This window comes from Pipistrellus hanaki (genome assembly GCF_964339955.1).
Source record: "Pipistrellus hanaki genome assembly, chromosome: 2".
Lineage (NCBI taxonomy): Eukaryota > Metazoa > Chordata > Mammalia > Chiroptera > Vespertilionidae > Pipistrellus > Pipistrellus hanaki.
The window spans coordinates 35,144,563-35,158,815 of NC_140504.1; the positions used below are offsets into that span (position 1 = coordinate 35,144,563).

General features: G+C 41.6%; 1 protein-coding gene, 1 long non-coding RNA gene and 1 pseudogene across 3 annotated transcripts in view; 2 read left to right on the forward strand and 1 right to left on the reverse strand.

The window, feature by feature from the left end:
- The window catches only part of LOC311618215, a 28,994-nt gene that overhangs the window by 13,723 nt on the left and 1,018 nt on the right, over positions 1–14,253 (reverse strand). The gene's annotated exons all lie outside the window — the stretch shown is intronic.
- Positions 10,515–11,127, forward strand: LOC311618391 (cell division control protein 42 homolog; annotated as a pseudogene). Its single transcript has one exon. The product of its transcript is annotated as a cell division control protein 42 homolog (transcript).
- The window catches only part of PIK3CA (phosphatidylinositol-4,5-bisphosphate 3-kinase catalytic subunit alpha), a 70,424-nt gene continuing 70,029 nt past the window's right edge, over positions 13,859–14,253 (forward strand). Inside the window, exon 1 of the mRNA XM_084875544.1 lies at positions 13,859–14,247. The gene's annotated coding sequence lies outside the window, so the exon portion shown is untranslated. The remainder of the gene's footprint in view (positions 14,248–14,253) is intronic.

Here is a 14,253-nt window from a genome sequence, read left to right on the forward strand (position 1 = left end):
TATATATATATATATATATATATATATATATATATATATATATATGGATGCACTTTAATATTTAAAGTTAAAGGTATGTATTTTTGTGAAATTTACAAATGGCTCCAAAATAATGGGTATTAGAATGTCATCTAATTCCATTATAGCAATGTAGGATGCTAGCAGCCAATGGAGCAATGCCTCCAAAATTCATAGAGAAAATGACTTAACCCTATCCCCAGAATTCTATGCAGTTTTCTATTGCTACAGAGCAAACTATTGTAATCTCAGTTACCCACTTATTATCTCACTAAAGGCCTGGTGCACAAAATCTGTGCACTGGGGTGGTGGGGGTTCCTCAGCCCAGCCTGCACCTTCTCACAAGCTGGGATCCCTTTTGCAATCCAGAACTACTGGCTCCTAACTGCTCACCTGCCTGCCTGCTTGATCGTCCCAAACCATTCTGCCTGCTTACCTGATCACCCCTATCCATTCTACCTGCCTGCCTGATGCCCCAAAACACTCTGCCTGCCTGATCACCCCTAATCACCTCTGCCTGCCTAATCACCCCTAACTACTCATCTGCCTGTATAATCACCCCTAACCATTCTGCTTGCCTGCCTGATGCCCCTACTGCTCACCTGCCTTGCTGATTGCCCTTAACCACTCTGCCTGCCTGCCTCATCACCCCTAACCACTCTGCCTGCCTGCCTGATGCCCCTAACTGTTCGCCTGACTGCCTGATCACCCCTAACTGTCTCTGCCTTGGCTCCTGCCACCACAGCTTCATCCAGAAGGATATCCGGAATGATGTCAATAAGGTTGTTTGGTTTTTCAGTCTAATTAGCATATTATGCTTTTATTATTATAGACTAGAGACTTAGTGCACAAATTCGTGCACCAGTAGGGTCCCTCACCTGGCCCAAAAGATTGGGCTGAAACTGGCTCTCTGACATTCCCCGAGGGGTTCCAGATTACAAGAGGGCACAGACAGGCTGAGGGACCCCACTGGTGCACAACTAGGGCCAGGGAGGGACACGAGAGGTTGGCCAGCCAGGGAGGGACGGAGGGAGGGCTCCAGAGTGTCTCTGGCCTGTTTTGCTCAATCCCAATTGGCTGGACCCCAGCAGCAAGAGAACATACCAGTTGGAGTGTCTGCCCCCTGGTGGTCAGTGCACATCATAGTGAGCAGTGGAGTGACTTTACCATATCATTATCTTTGATTGGTTGGACAGATGCTTAGCATATTAGGCTTTTATTATATAGGACTAGAGGCCCATTGCATGATATTCATGCAAGAATAGGCCTTCCTTCCCCTGGCTTTGCTCCTGGCCACTCAGGAGCCTTCAGGTCCCTGCTCCCAGACAGCCCAGTAGCTGCTAAGTCCCCACTCCAGGTGGCAGCACCACTCCTATAGCTCCCTCTACCCCCCTCATTGCCTCATACAGTAGCAGGTGTCCCACCCCACCCAGCTAACCCTGCGTATGCAAATTAACCTGCTATCTTTGTCAGGTTAATTTGCATACTCAATTCTGATTGGCTGTGGGCATAGCAGAAGTACAGTCAATTTACATGTTTGTTTATTTTTAGGTAAGATAGCTTGTGTAGGTTAGAAGCCTGAGCACATAGCTAGGTTCCTTGCCCAGAGAATTAAAAAGGCTGAAAACAAGGTATCAGATGATACAAAGTCCTCTTCCAATCTCATGTGAGTTGTTGGCAGAAGTCAGTTTGACAGAAGTCATTGTTTTCTTGCTACCTGTCAGCCTGGAACTGCTCTGACTTCCTAGAGACTTCCCCTTGACCCTTGCTTCCACTCCTGAAACACAGCAGTTCGCTGCATCATCAAGACCAGCAGGAAAACATCTCTTAGATGCTTTACTTTCTCACCTAGTTATGCAAGACTTAACCAGGGTAATCCCTCTAACTCAAAGTCAACCGATTAGTAATTTATTCATGGGACTAATACTCCATTATATGTACCAGTACCACCCACACTCAATGGAAGAGGGCTATGCAAGTTGTGTACATCGTGAAGAGGAATCTTGAGGTCCATCATAGAATTTGGCTTACCACATACAGCCAAACCTTCAAGTTCTCAACCTTGTATCATATTAGAATCTCCTGAGGGATTATTAAATCTTATTATTCAAATTATTGTTTAGTGGCTCTGAGGCAGGGCCTGAGGTGTTTTTATTTTGCTTTTTTATATTTGATCCTCACACATGAATATATTTATTGATTATAAAGAGAGAGAGAGAAAGAGAGAGAGAGAGGGAGAGAAAGGGAGGAAAAAGAGAGAGAGAGAGAGAGACAGACAGACAGACATTGGCTAGTTGCCTCCTGCACTCTACGGTACCAGGGATCAAACCCACAACATAGGTATGTGCCCTGAGTGGGAATCAAACCTCAGCCTTTTGGTCTACAGATGTCATTCAAACCAATTGAGCCACCCAGCCAGTTTTTGTTCTACCAGTGGTGCTTTTATGGCTCTCTTGTGTAATTCCAATGTGCAATCAAGGAAAACCACTGGAATAGAACAAGCCCTGGATTGTAAAATCTTTTGAATTTTAACCTTTTGGATTTTAAGATCTCAGAGAAGTTACTTCCCGGCACCCCTTTTTCAGGAAGTGACTAGAGAAGTACTCCTCTGAAATGAGGAAGTACTCAAGGAAGAGGAAAGCACAGGATCTAGAAAACAAGGACTTAAAATAGAAAATGCAGAGGGTGATGGGCAGTAGGAGCCCAGGATATAACCAAACCAGACTGGAGCAGGAGGATGAAGGGCTCTGAGACAAGTTTTCAGAGAATTAAAAAAAAAAAAAAAGTAAAATTAATGGATTATCTGATTAATCAGACATATTGAGGGAAGAGAACAAGTATTACACATACAATAATTGATATGCAATTGGAAAAAATAAGAAGAGTTACATATAAAAATTACATATGTGAAAAATGATGCAATTATTTTCTTCAAGGATAAGTAAAGCTTTTCAAGACAGAAAAGCATGCACTACTTGGCCATGCAGTTAACAATATTAGCACACTTATAAATATTGAACTTTAACTGCAAATTATAATTCTGAGAATATAGGATGAACGAAAATGTGTCTACATAAAAAGTTAAATCAAGAAATTGCAAAATAATGCTATAATGCTAAGTATTGAAATAACAGGAGAATTTGTGTTTGCCTCTGAAAGTAAGATTCAAGGAGTGAGACACTACCCTTTTTTAATACAATGTTTTTATTATATTCTAACTCTACCCATATGTTACTGTGTTAAATGAGAGTGCTTGCTTCGGCAGCATGCATACTAAAATTAGAATGATATAGAGATTAGTATGGCTCCTGTGCAAGGATGACATGCAAACTCATAAAGCATTCATATTTTTATTTTATTTTATTTTTTATTAATCTTCACCCAAGGATATTTTTCCATTGATAAGCAGCATGGCTTTTAATATGCTAAAACTTTAAGTAATCGAATTGTCCATTGACTGGCATTTTCTAAATTCATTTGTTTATTAAACAAACTAGAGGCCCAGTGCAGATTCATGCACACTGAGAGTAAATTAATTAGAAGGAGGCCAGCAGGGCAGGACTGGTCGAAAAAGCCTGGACACACCCTAGAGCCAACCTGCTGCCAACCTGAGGAGTGAGCAGGGTCCCTCTGGCAGGTGGGGTCCCTTAGCCTGGCCTGAAGAGATCAGGCCGAAACCGACTCTCTGACATCCCCTAAGGGGTCCTGGAGTGCAAGAGGGCACTCTGAAGCTCCTGTATGGAGTGTCTTCCCCCTGGTGGTCAGTGCACGTCATATCTACTGGCTGGCTGGCCGGTCACTTAGGCTTTTATATAGAGAGATATTTATTGAATGACTGCTATGTGCCAAGCACTGTTCTGAAAACTGGAGAAATAGTAGTTACTAAAAGACAAAAATCCTTATTTTCATATAGCTTTCATTCTTTTAGGAGGAAACATATCATAAAGAAGTACTTACTATATTAGATAGTGAAAAGAGCTATGGAGAAAAACAAAGGTGAAAAGGGAAAACAGGAGCCCTAGAAGAGAGTGTGTATGTAATTTTTAAAAGGATGGTCAGAAACATCCATACTGACACTTAAAGGCTTGAAAGAAGTGGGCAAACCAAGTAATAATAGGAGTTGGAGGTGGGGAGAAGAGTGTGCCAGACCTTCAAAATAAATAAACTAGTTCAACATAGATAGATTTCAAAAAAGATAATGTTAAGCCCAGCCGGCATGGCTCAGTGGCTGAGCATCCACCAGAAGGTCATGGTTGAATTCTGGTCAGGACACATGCCTGGGTTGCAGGCTCAGTCCCCAGTAGGGGGCGTGCAGGAGGCAACTAATCAATGATACACTCTCCTCATTGATGTTTCTATCTCTTCTTCATTCCCCTCTGAAATCAATAAAAATGTATTTTTCGAAAAGATAATGTTGAGTAAAAATGGCTATAAAGGAAAATGTAGCACATGACACTTTTAAAAAGTGATTGTAACCCAAGCCTATTTGGCTCAGTAGATAGATCATCGGCCTTGGACTGAGGGTTCCCGGGTTTGGTTCTGCTCAAGGGCACATGCCTGGGATTGTGGGTTGGATCCCCAGTAGGGGGCGTGCAGAAGGTAGCCGATCAATGATTCTATTTCACCATTGATGTTTCTATCTACCTCTCCCTCTCTCTTCCTCTCTGAAATCAATAAAAAATATATTTTTTAAAAAAGTAATTTTAGAAGTAGGTAGGTAAAAGTATGAAAAATGCAGGTAAAACTAAGAATAAAAAATACCGTATTTTCCGGCGTATAAGACGACCCCCTAATTTTACAGTTAAAACATAGGTTTAGGCCTATATTCGCTGTATAAGACTACCCCCCCACTTCCGAGGCAACACCAGTTCTTTTTTTAATAGACCGCCTCTCTGACTCAACCAATCCAAGCAGGTTTTTTATGCATGCAAATTATACATGTTCTGTACCCGAAGCTACACTGTGTTCTAGTAAAAAGCCTGCTCAGATTGGCCAGAATCAGAGAGGCGGTTTATTAAAAATAGAACTGGTGTTGCCTTGGAAGTGGAGGGGGTAGTCTTATACAGCGAATATAGGCCTAAACCTATGTTTTAACTGTAAAATTAGGGGGTTGTCTTATAAGCCGGAAAATACGGTACCAAATTATAAATAGTGGCTGGTTCTGGGAAAGAGGGAATTGGAATGGGGCTTGGGTAGAGGGTCAAATGATATTTCCATTTTATTGCAATGTTTTATTTATTATATAAAACAAATGATTTCATTCAAGCATAATAAATTGTTAAATATAATATGGGGGAACATTCGAGATCTTGCTCCTTGGAATATATTGTCAGTGTGGCTCAAATAAACTCTTATAAAAATTTTCTAAAGGTTTGGGTGTTTATGTCAAAGAAACTCATCCATAACCACCCTGTGAACCTGGACCAGGACTAAGATACAAGTAAGGGCTCATTATGCCCCACCAACTCCCTACTTTCTATCAGGCGACCTGGGGTGAGTTTCTCTGGGAATTTGGGGGGCCCTTGCTTTTAGTAGCAAGCCATGACTTTATTTGAGCTGTTTTTAGAGAATCTTCAAGGTGGATAAGGGTTGAGATAACCAGGGAAAGTAAAAAAAAAAAAGGGGGGGGAGGAAGAGGAGGAGGAAGAGGAGGAGGAGGAGGAATGGGTTGCTACTCTTAATTTTGGCTTTTTAAGTAGATTGCTTACTGAGAGTTTAAACAATACTTTTGCTGGTTAAATGAGAGACAGCTTTTTTAGCTCTAAAAGAGAAAGAACATTTACTTCCCCAACCCGAATAGGCAATGGGGTGACAGCATTGGTTCAGATCTCTGAATCCATGGATGGGCTCCAAGAGTCAGCAGTGCAGCAGTGCAGCTGATCCCGGAGAAACCAGTGGAGGGAGCCCCAGGGAGAAGAGCACAGCACCCTAAAACAGGTTCACCTTCAGAGAGGGACCTGAGAAAGGGTTCCATTCCCTCGAAAGCATCCGGTTCGGTGGTGACCAGTAAGCCCTCACTGTCTTTTGCTCAAGCATTCTTAGGTAACTAAAAGTCTTTGTGGAGCTGCCTCAGAAACACAAACTTTAGGGTGTAAAGCAGCCCTGGAAGGATACTCACCAAATTGGCTCATCGGGAGATATGGACACAAGGGCTGGTTTTCCCTAGAAGTTTTTTCAGTCTCTACAGATCTCATAAATAATATGAGAAATTGTGCTTCCGAGGCCAATAAGCCTTCCATTAGTACTAACATGGCCAGATGAGGATCCTTTGGTACTTCTAAATTAATCTTATGGTCCAGCCGGTATGGCTCTGAGGTTGAGTGTTGATCCATGTACCAAAAGTTTTTTGGTTCAATTTCTGGTTAGGGCCCTTGACCAGATTGGGGGCTTGATCCCCAGGAGGGGGTATGCAGGAGGTAGCCCGTCAATGTTTCTCTCTCATTTATATTTTTATCTCTCTCTCCCTTGTCCCTCTTCCTTCCTCTCTAAAAAAAATCAGTAACAACATTTTTAAAAATTAATTAATTTTTTGCATGCATAGTTACAAAAGCTGTCTACAAATTAGGTAGAAAGAATGGAAAGCATAAATTGGTCTCTCAAAGCTTTAAAAAGAGGATTTAGATAAGAGGATTAACCTATGATGTCCTTTAGGTGTCATCCCAATTCTTTAAGTTATTAATAATGGCTGTCCTTATTTTTACTTGACTTATCAAGGATATATACAGAATGCAAATGCCTCCAAAACAAAATTTGGATCCAACTATTCTGTTTGTGTGTGTTTATGTATTTATGTATGTATGTATGATATAAATGTTAGATAATTTTATGCCACTGGATGTAATTATTAAAATCAATTTAAAGGCAAGTGCTTGTAAGGATTGCAAAAATATAAACTAACTCATGCTTTTCAAATTCACATGATCTAAAGTTAATCCTTAGCAAATAAAACCTAGTTTAAGTTTGCTTGTTTAAGTAAAAGACATGTCTTTGTTTTGCCTGGGTTTTATAAAAACAAGTCCATGTTAATAATTGACTTTTGTGTCTATGAAATATGTTTCTAGAGGATGTAAAATGTCTCCATAGCTCAGCTGGTGTGCTCAGTGGTTGAGTGTTGACTCAGGAACCAAGAGGTCACTGGTTCGATTCTTGGACGGGATACATGCCTGGGTTGCTGGCTCGATCCCTAGTAGGGGGCGTGCAGGAGGCAGTCTATCAATGTTTCTCATCAATGTATCTTTTTATCCTCCCTTCCTCTCTTTCTAAAAATCAATAAAAATGTATTTTTAAAATAACTAAAATGTCTTCATAAAACTTCTGAAGAATGCAAATTGGTTACTTCTCAGTTTTCATTAGAAAATGAGGTTTTAAGGGTTAAACATCTCTTTATACATAGGATCAACTTTGAGGCACTTCAGAAGGGTGTTTTAAGGATTAAAAATATCTCTATATGTAGAGCACCTGGAACACCTCAAAAGATTCAAAATTGCATAGGACACATTGTAAAATAAGTGATAAGTCCTGGCCAGGTGGATCAGTTGGTTGGAGTGTTGTTCCATGTCCTAAAAGGTTGCATGTTCAAACTCCAGTCAGGGCACATAGTTGGGTTTTGGCTCCCATTCCCAATTGGAGTGAGACCAGGAGACATCTTAGATCAATGTCGCGCTCTCCCTAAAAATCAATGAACTTATCCTCAGGTGAGGATAAAATAAATAAGCGGTAAAAAAAAAAAAAAAAAAAAAAAAAAAATTAAACAAGTTAAGTAGGGACTCTGAAAAACCCAAGATGGCCTCTTGGTTCTTCGTGGCTCCCTGGCATCATCGCAGTGCATTTAAATTGGATTTATATGAAGGAGCTTATTAGCTGACATTATTAAAAAGAGGAATCTTACACTATTACCAAGGTTTGATAGAGTCACTTGAAGAAAATGCCAAGTTGGTAACCACTTCCTTTCAGAGAGCTCCTAGAAAGCAACCTCACAGGGTGATCTGATCATAAATTCCTAACAGGGAAAGTCATGGTAGGTAGTCATAACTCAGGCCCATAGCTTCTTTAGTGAAAGGTTTTAAGCCAGCTCTGTCTCTTGTTCTTGTGCATCTAGGCTAACACACCTTCGAAATACCAGAAGTAATACCTCTCAAAGGGGTTATTAACTCCCAAGAAAGCACATAATCCTGTTAATTATTCTGTAATCCAATCCCCAGCTCCAGGTACATTCCCTCCTTATTTTTCAAAAGCATAAAAGAAGATGCAAAATTGTTATTCTCTGGAGCATTTGTGATCTTACTTCCTGGCATGTCATCAGTTTGGCTCAAATAAACTCTTATAAAAGTTTTTAAAATAGATAAATATAATACATATACCAACTACAACATAAAGGTTAGTTATTGGATGGCGGGGAGTGGGAAATAGAGGAACCTATGTGGTTGTAAGGTGTCTCTCTACATTTACTTGAAGTGATGTAATATTTACAGTGATGTACACTGTAAAAGTTTAGGTGTGTATATTGTAAGCTATAGAGCAAATATAATTTTAAAAAAAAGAGCTAGCTATATCCAAAGGACAATATATACATTAAAATGTAATATTAAGAAATATTTAAACAATTCAAAAGAAGGCAGGAAAGTAAGAATGGAAGTAAGGGAAATCAGAAAACAAATAATAAAATAATAGACCTAAATCCAACCATATCAATAATTACATTAAGTGTAAATCATATAAACACTGCAATTAAAAGAGATGATCAGATTGGATTTTTTTTAAAACCCTAACTATGTGTCGCCCAGAAGTAAACCATTTGAAATACAACATAAAAAAATGAATAAAAAGGTAGGAAAAGATATATCACAGAAAAACTAATCAAGAGAAAGCTGGCATGTCTATATTAAATGTGAGACAAAATAGATTTCAGAACAAAGACACCACAAGGAACAAGGAGAGATAGTACATAATGATAAAAGATCAATTCATCAAAAACATCATTCTAAATGTGTTAGCAACAGAGATTCAAAACATAAAGTGAAAATACACAGACATGAAAGACGTGGCAAATCCACAATTATATTTGGAGCTTTCAATGCTACTCTCCCAGAAACTGTAGAATTAGTAGAGAAAACCACTAAGAATATACAAGACCTAACGATGTTATTAACCAACTTCACATAATTGACCAACAATGCACATTAAATATTTTTGTTGTTGTTGTTGTTGTTGTTTAATAAGTGCACATAGGACATTCTGGGGCAAAACAAACCTTAACAGATTGCAAAGAACTGGAACTTTAAAAGTATGTTTTCTGACCATAACTGAATTAAAATGTGCTATGCAGGAGCTCACTCTGTTACCTTTTGGTATAGTTTCATTGTTTAACTTGGCAACTTCATTCAGCCAGAGTATATTGCTACATAACCAAGCTGACTTTGTTTCCAAATTACTTCAGAGATTAGTAGTGACTGAAGTGCTATTTGAGAATGTTTTGGTACACACTTCAGTATCAGTCATCATTTTCAATGGAAATAAATTCAAAAGGCGAACATATCTAAAATGTGTTAGAATGGAACAATAGTTTTATCTTGGATGTTTAGAAAACTTAGGTGGCAATTCTTTAATTCTGAAGAATTTCATTTTATTTATTTATTTTTTGCTTGATGTAAGGTCTGAGAATTGCTATTTCAACTTTTCCTATAAAACATTCTTCTTGTAGTCTTAGGATCTTGAGCAATGAGTTTTATCATAGTAGGGCAAACACCTTTGAAAGCAAGATAAAGCACATAATAAAGCAATGGTTATCAAATAAACCAAATGCATCAACTGTGAATTGGGCAGTAAATGCTACTCCTGCACCAGTGACTCATCATATATTCAAGTAACAAGTATGGCTTTTTTTTTTTTTTTGCTGACAAATGATTTCTTTTTTAATAAATATTTTTATTGATTTTAGAGAGGAAGAGAGGAGAGATAGAAACATCAATGATGAGGGAGAATCATTGATTGGATGCCTCCTAGGTACCTCCTACTGGGGATGGAGACACGACCCAACCGAGCCATATGCCTGATGGGAAGTGAACTGAACCTCCTACTACAAAGGTCCGATGTTCAACCACTGAGCCACACCGACAGGGCTGACAAGTGATTTCTTAAAGACAGACTATCGTGTCCTAACATATGGTGGCAGGAGAAGATTTGATTCTGGGTGGTGGGCACACAGTGGAATATACAGATCTTGTAACATAGAAACCCACACCTGAAGCCTGTACGTTCATGTTAACCAATATCACCCCAATAAATTTAATAAAAACAATATTTAACAAAAAAGGCAGGTCATCACATAAAAATCATAATATAATTAGCATCTTATTAAAAATTACATTTTAGGGAGAGGCTGAGGTCACATTGGATCTGAAATATTTAAAGTGGATATAAAACTTCTTTAGCAATGCATTGCACAGTTAAGTGCATCCTTGTGGGCTGTTGGTAAAACATAATTTCTACTATCCTACAAAACAAACAAATTTCCATCTGAGTATGTACCAATTGTTTTGACAACTATGCAGTCACAGTTATGATTGGTGGAGAGCCGTATACTCTTGGACTTTTTGATACTGCAGGGCAAGATTATGACCTATGAGTTATCCACAAACAGATGTATTCTTAGTCTGTTTTTCAGTGGTCTCTCCATCCTCATTTGAAAATGTGAAAGAAAAGTGGGTGCCTGAGATAACTCACCACTGTCCAAAGACTCCTTTCTCGCTTGTTGGGACCCAAATCGATCTCAGAGATGACCCCTCTCCAATTGAGAAACTTGCCAAGGACAAACGGAAACATATCACTTCAGAGACTGCTGAAAAGCTGGCCCGTGACCTGAAGGCTGTCAAGTATGTGGAGTGTTCTGCACTCACACAGAAAGGCCTCAAGAATGTATTTGACGAAGCGATGTTGGCTGCCCTGGAGCCTCCAGAACCGAAGAAGAGCCGCAGGTGTGTGCTGCTATGACCATCTCTCCAGAGCCCTTTCTGCACAGCTGGTTTCGGAATCTTAGTAAAAGCAATGTTTAAATCAAACGAAAGATTAAAAATTAAAATTCGTTTTTGCTATAATGACAAATGCCCTGCACCTACCTACCCATATGCACTCATGCGAAACAAGGCATATAGAAATGGTCTTTCCCCCTCTCAATACTAGTTAATTTTGAGTAATTGTATTATATATTGTCAGAAAAGTGATCAATACTAGTTTTTTGTTTTTGTTTTTGTTTTGTTTAAAAGCAAGGCATGCTTGTGATAACTCTAACAGACTAATTTGGGTTGTTGAAGCTGCTCCCGGGTTCCACTCTGGAGAGTGATCTGAGACATCTAGTTTGTTTGTTTAGTGTTTTGTGTGTGTGTGTGTGTGTGGAGTTTGTTTTTATTTAGTCATCTAAAAAAATTCGTTAACCATTGGATAGCCCTTTAGGTGAGGAGGATGGAGTGATTCCACTTCCCAGATCTAGTTTAGAAAACTTGTTCCCCACCGGTGCTCTCAGGAAGGAGTACAGTGAATGCCTCATTTAATAACATACTCCTTTTTGAAAGTTGCCTGTTCTCTCCACCCGTGAGTAGGTTCAGTATTTGATGAAAGTGGGTGGAACCTGTCTGCCCCTCCTCTTTTCTAGGATGCACTATATATGTGACTAACTTTTAAGGAAATTTGTTAGCCGTTTGCTGATTAAAAAAAAAAAAAAAGTTAATCTCTAATTTCTTTCACTGATAAATGAAAGAAATTCATTTGCATCTTTTGAAATATACCAAATGGATTAGGTACATAATTAAAAAAACATTTTTTCCTTGTCAGTCTTATACATTTAGCATAGATGTGCAGCTTAGCAGTGTACGATACGGTGTTCCTAGAACACAGCTGAAGACCTGGTATATACGAGGGGTGCTAGAAGACGGATGTCTGTGGAATGATTCACATCCTCTTCAAGTTATGAGGATGGATTCATTAAGAAGCTAGGGGTGGGGTAGGGGTGGGGAGAACATTTAACATGGGGACCAGTCAGGGGAATCCCTGTATTCCTGTTTTGCATGGGGAACCCTAGAGCAGCCAGTTGAGGTTCTCTAATTTAATAAAAACCATGGAGAGAGTCTTATGAAGACTCTTCATAAGTGTTAATAGGGACTCTACCAGCTTATTTTGGTTGCAGTTTCCAACATTTTAAAAAATGTTTAGGTAATATTCTCCACCTTCCCCAAATCCGAATTCTTGTAGTTTCATTAGTGTTCAATCAATGCTTTCTCATGTCTCGATTCTTTGTATATGCATTCTTTTCAGGTGTATTAAACGAACAACAACAACAACAAAAAACCTTCAAAAATTATATTTTCGAAGGAAAAATATACCTAGAAGAATTTTTCCCCACCAAGGAGTACCTAGTAATCTCTCATGAAACTCTGCTTGGGAACACAATTTGGGAATGCTGCCTTAAGGTTTACTTTGACGAGTAATTCCATGTTACATACACGAATGCTCTGGAGTGACATAGTATTCTGAAACGGAGGAAAACAATGGTTTGAGAAAAATAGTTAGAAATACAGACCCCTGGAATGTGAGATGAAAACCAGAGCTTAAGAAAACACAAGAAATACAGAAACACAGTCGAATGAAACCAGGACCACATAGAGGAATGGATCTCATTTACAACTGGGTTCGAATGTATGGTGCCAGGGTTTAGCTCTGCTTGACAAGTTGGATTGTAACATTTCTGGGGTGGATCCCTTCCAGGTCCCCTTCTTAAAAATTCAAGGGAGAGCCTACATTTTAGGACTTGTAACACTGCTCCTATGCCTTTTCAATACAATGAAAGACCAGTAGGGGGAGAAACTCGGATAAAAAATGGGCCCTAAGCAGTAGTGATCTCAAAAGGCAATAGATCCCATTACAGGGCTCTCAGCAGAAAGAGGCTTGTGCGGTACGCAGCACCAAAGCACCACCTGGAATCTCTGATGTATAGCCAAGATGGCTTTCCTGGTGTCTCCGTGGGCACTACGCGAGAAAAACCGCACTCCTTCTGAATAGTCACAATCACATTCTACATGCTGATTCAAATTTGAACAAAAAAAAAGGGGGGGGGGGAGGTGGTGGGCATTGCAAAAAAAAAAAGGTCTCCCCTGAGTCACAGTCTTGCAGAGAGGGCGGTGGCAGCGCACTCCTTTGGTTGGCAGAAGGCAGGGTGTGCAGCAACGATCGACGAAAGGCTTTCTTTCTAAGATCGAGAGCCACCTCTGGTTAGCCACCGACCAGCGGCTAACCAGAACATTTAACATGGGGACCAGTCAGGGGAATCCCCTCATTTCTGTGTGAAGTGAGCCCCCTTCTCTCGCCCCCGGAGGAGAGGAAACCTCATTTCCTCCACGGGCTTACAGTGAATGAACTCACTGGCTCCCGGTACCCGCCTTTCTTTCCCTCTACCCCAGCCCGCCTGACGCTCGAGGAAGGCGATCGGCGACACGCATGCTGTCCGTCCGAGGAGGACACGCCACCTCATCCCCCTGCAAAAGGCGTAGCTCCGAACACGCGCGCGCCAGCAACACAGCCCCCCAACCCCGCCCCGACTCCGGGCGGAAACAGCGCGGCGCAGGCGCACCCGCGCGCTGTCACCCGGAGTGCCCACTTCCCCCGTCCCGGCCTCAGCACTTTCACTTCCTCCCTCCCGCGCATCTGCTTCCGGGGCACGGAGGCGCCGCCCCTCCTCGGCTCCAACCCTCCTCGGCCCGAGGAGGGGAGGGGGGGGAGGCCAGGGGGTGGGGATGAGCTCGTTGTTTGTTTACACGATGTGAGCGGAAAAGGGAGACCAATAAAGTTTATTCTGGAAACAAAAGGGGGAGAAAAAAACCAACAGGGGTGACAGAGAAAGGAGACGGGGGCGGGGGCGTGCGGCGGGGGCTCGCCCGGAGAGGGATCGAGAAGGAGAAAGCGGCAGTTCCGGTGCCGCCGCCGCCGCCGCCGCGGCCGCCGAGGTCTCGGGCTGCCGCCGCCGCCGCCGCCGCGGCCGCTGGGGCTGGGGCCGCCGGCGAGGCAGGGCTCGGGCCCGGCCGGGCAGCTCCGGAGCGGCGGGGGAGAGGGGCCCGGAGGCGGGGGCCGCGCCGCCGGCTCTCCTCTCCCTCGGCGCCGCCGCCGCCGCCGCCGCCGCCGCCGCCGCCCGCGGGGCAGGGACCCGATGCGGCTGGAGCCGCGGAGGCTGGAGCAGCTCGGAGCGTGAGT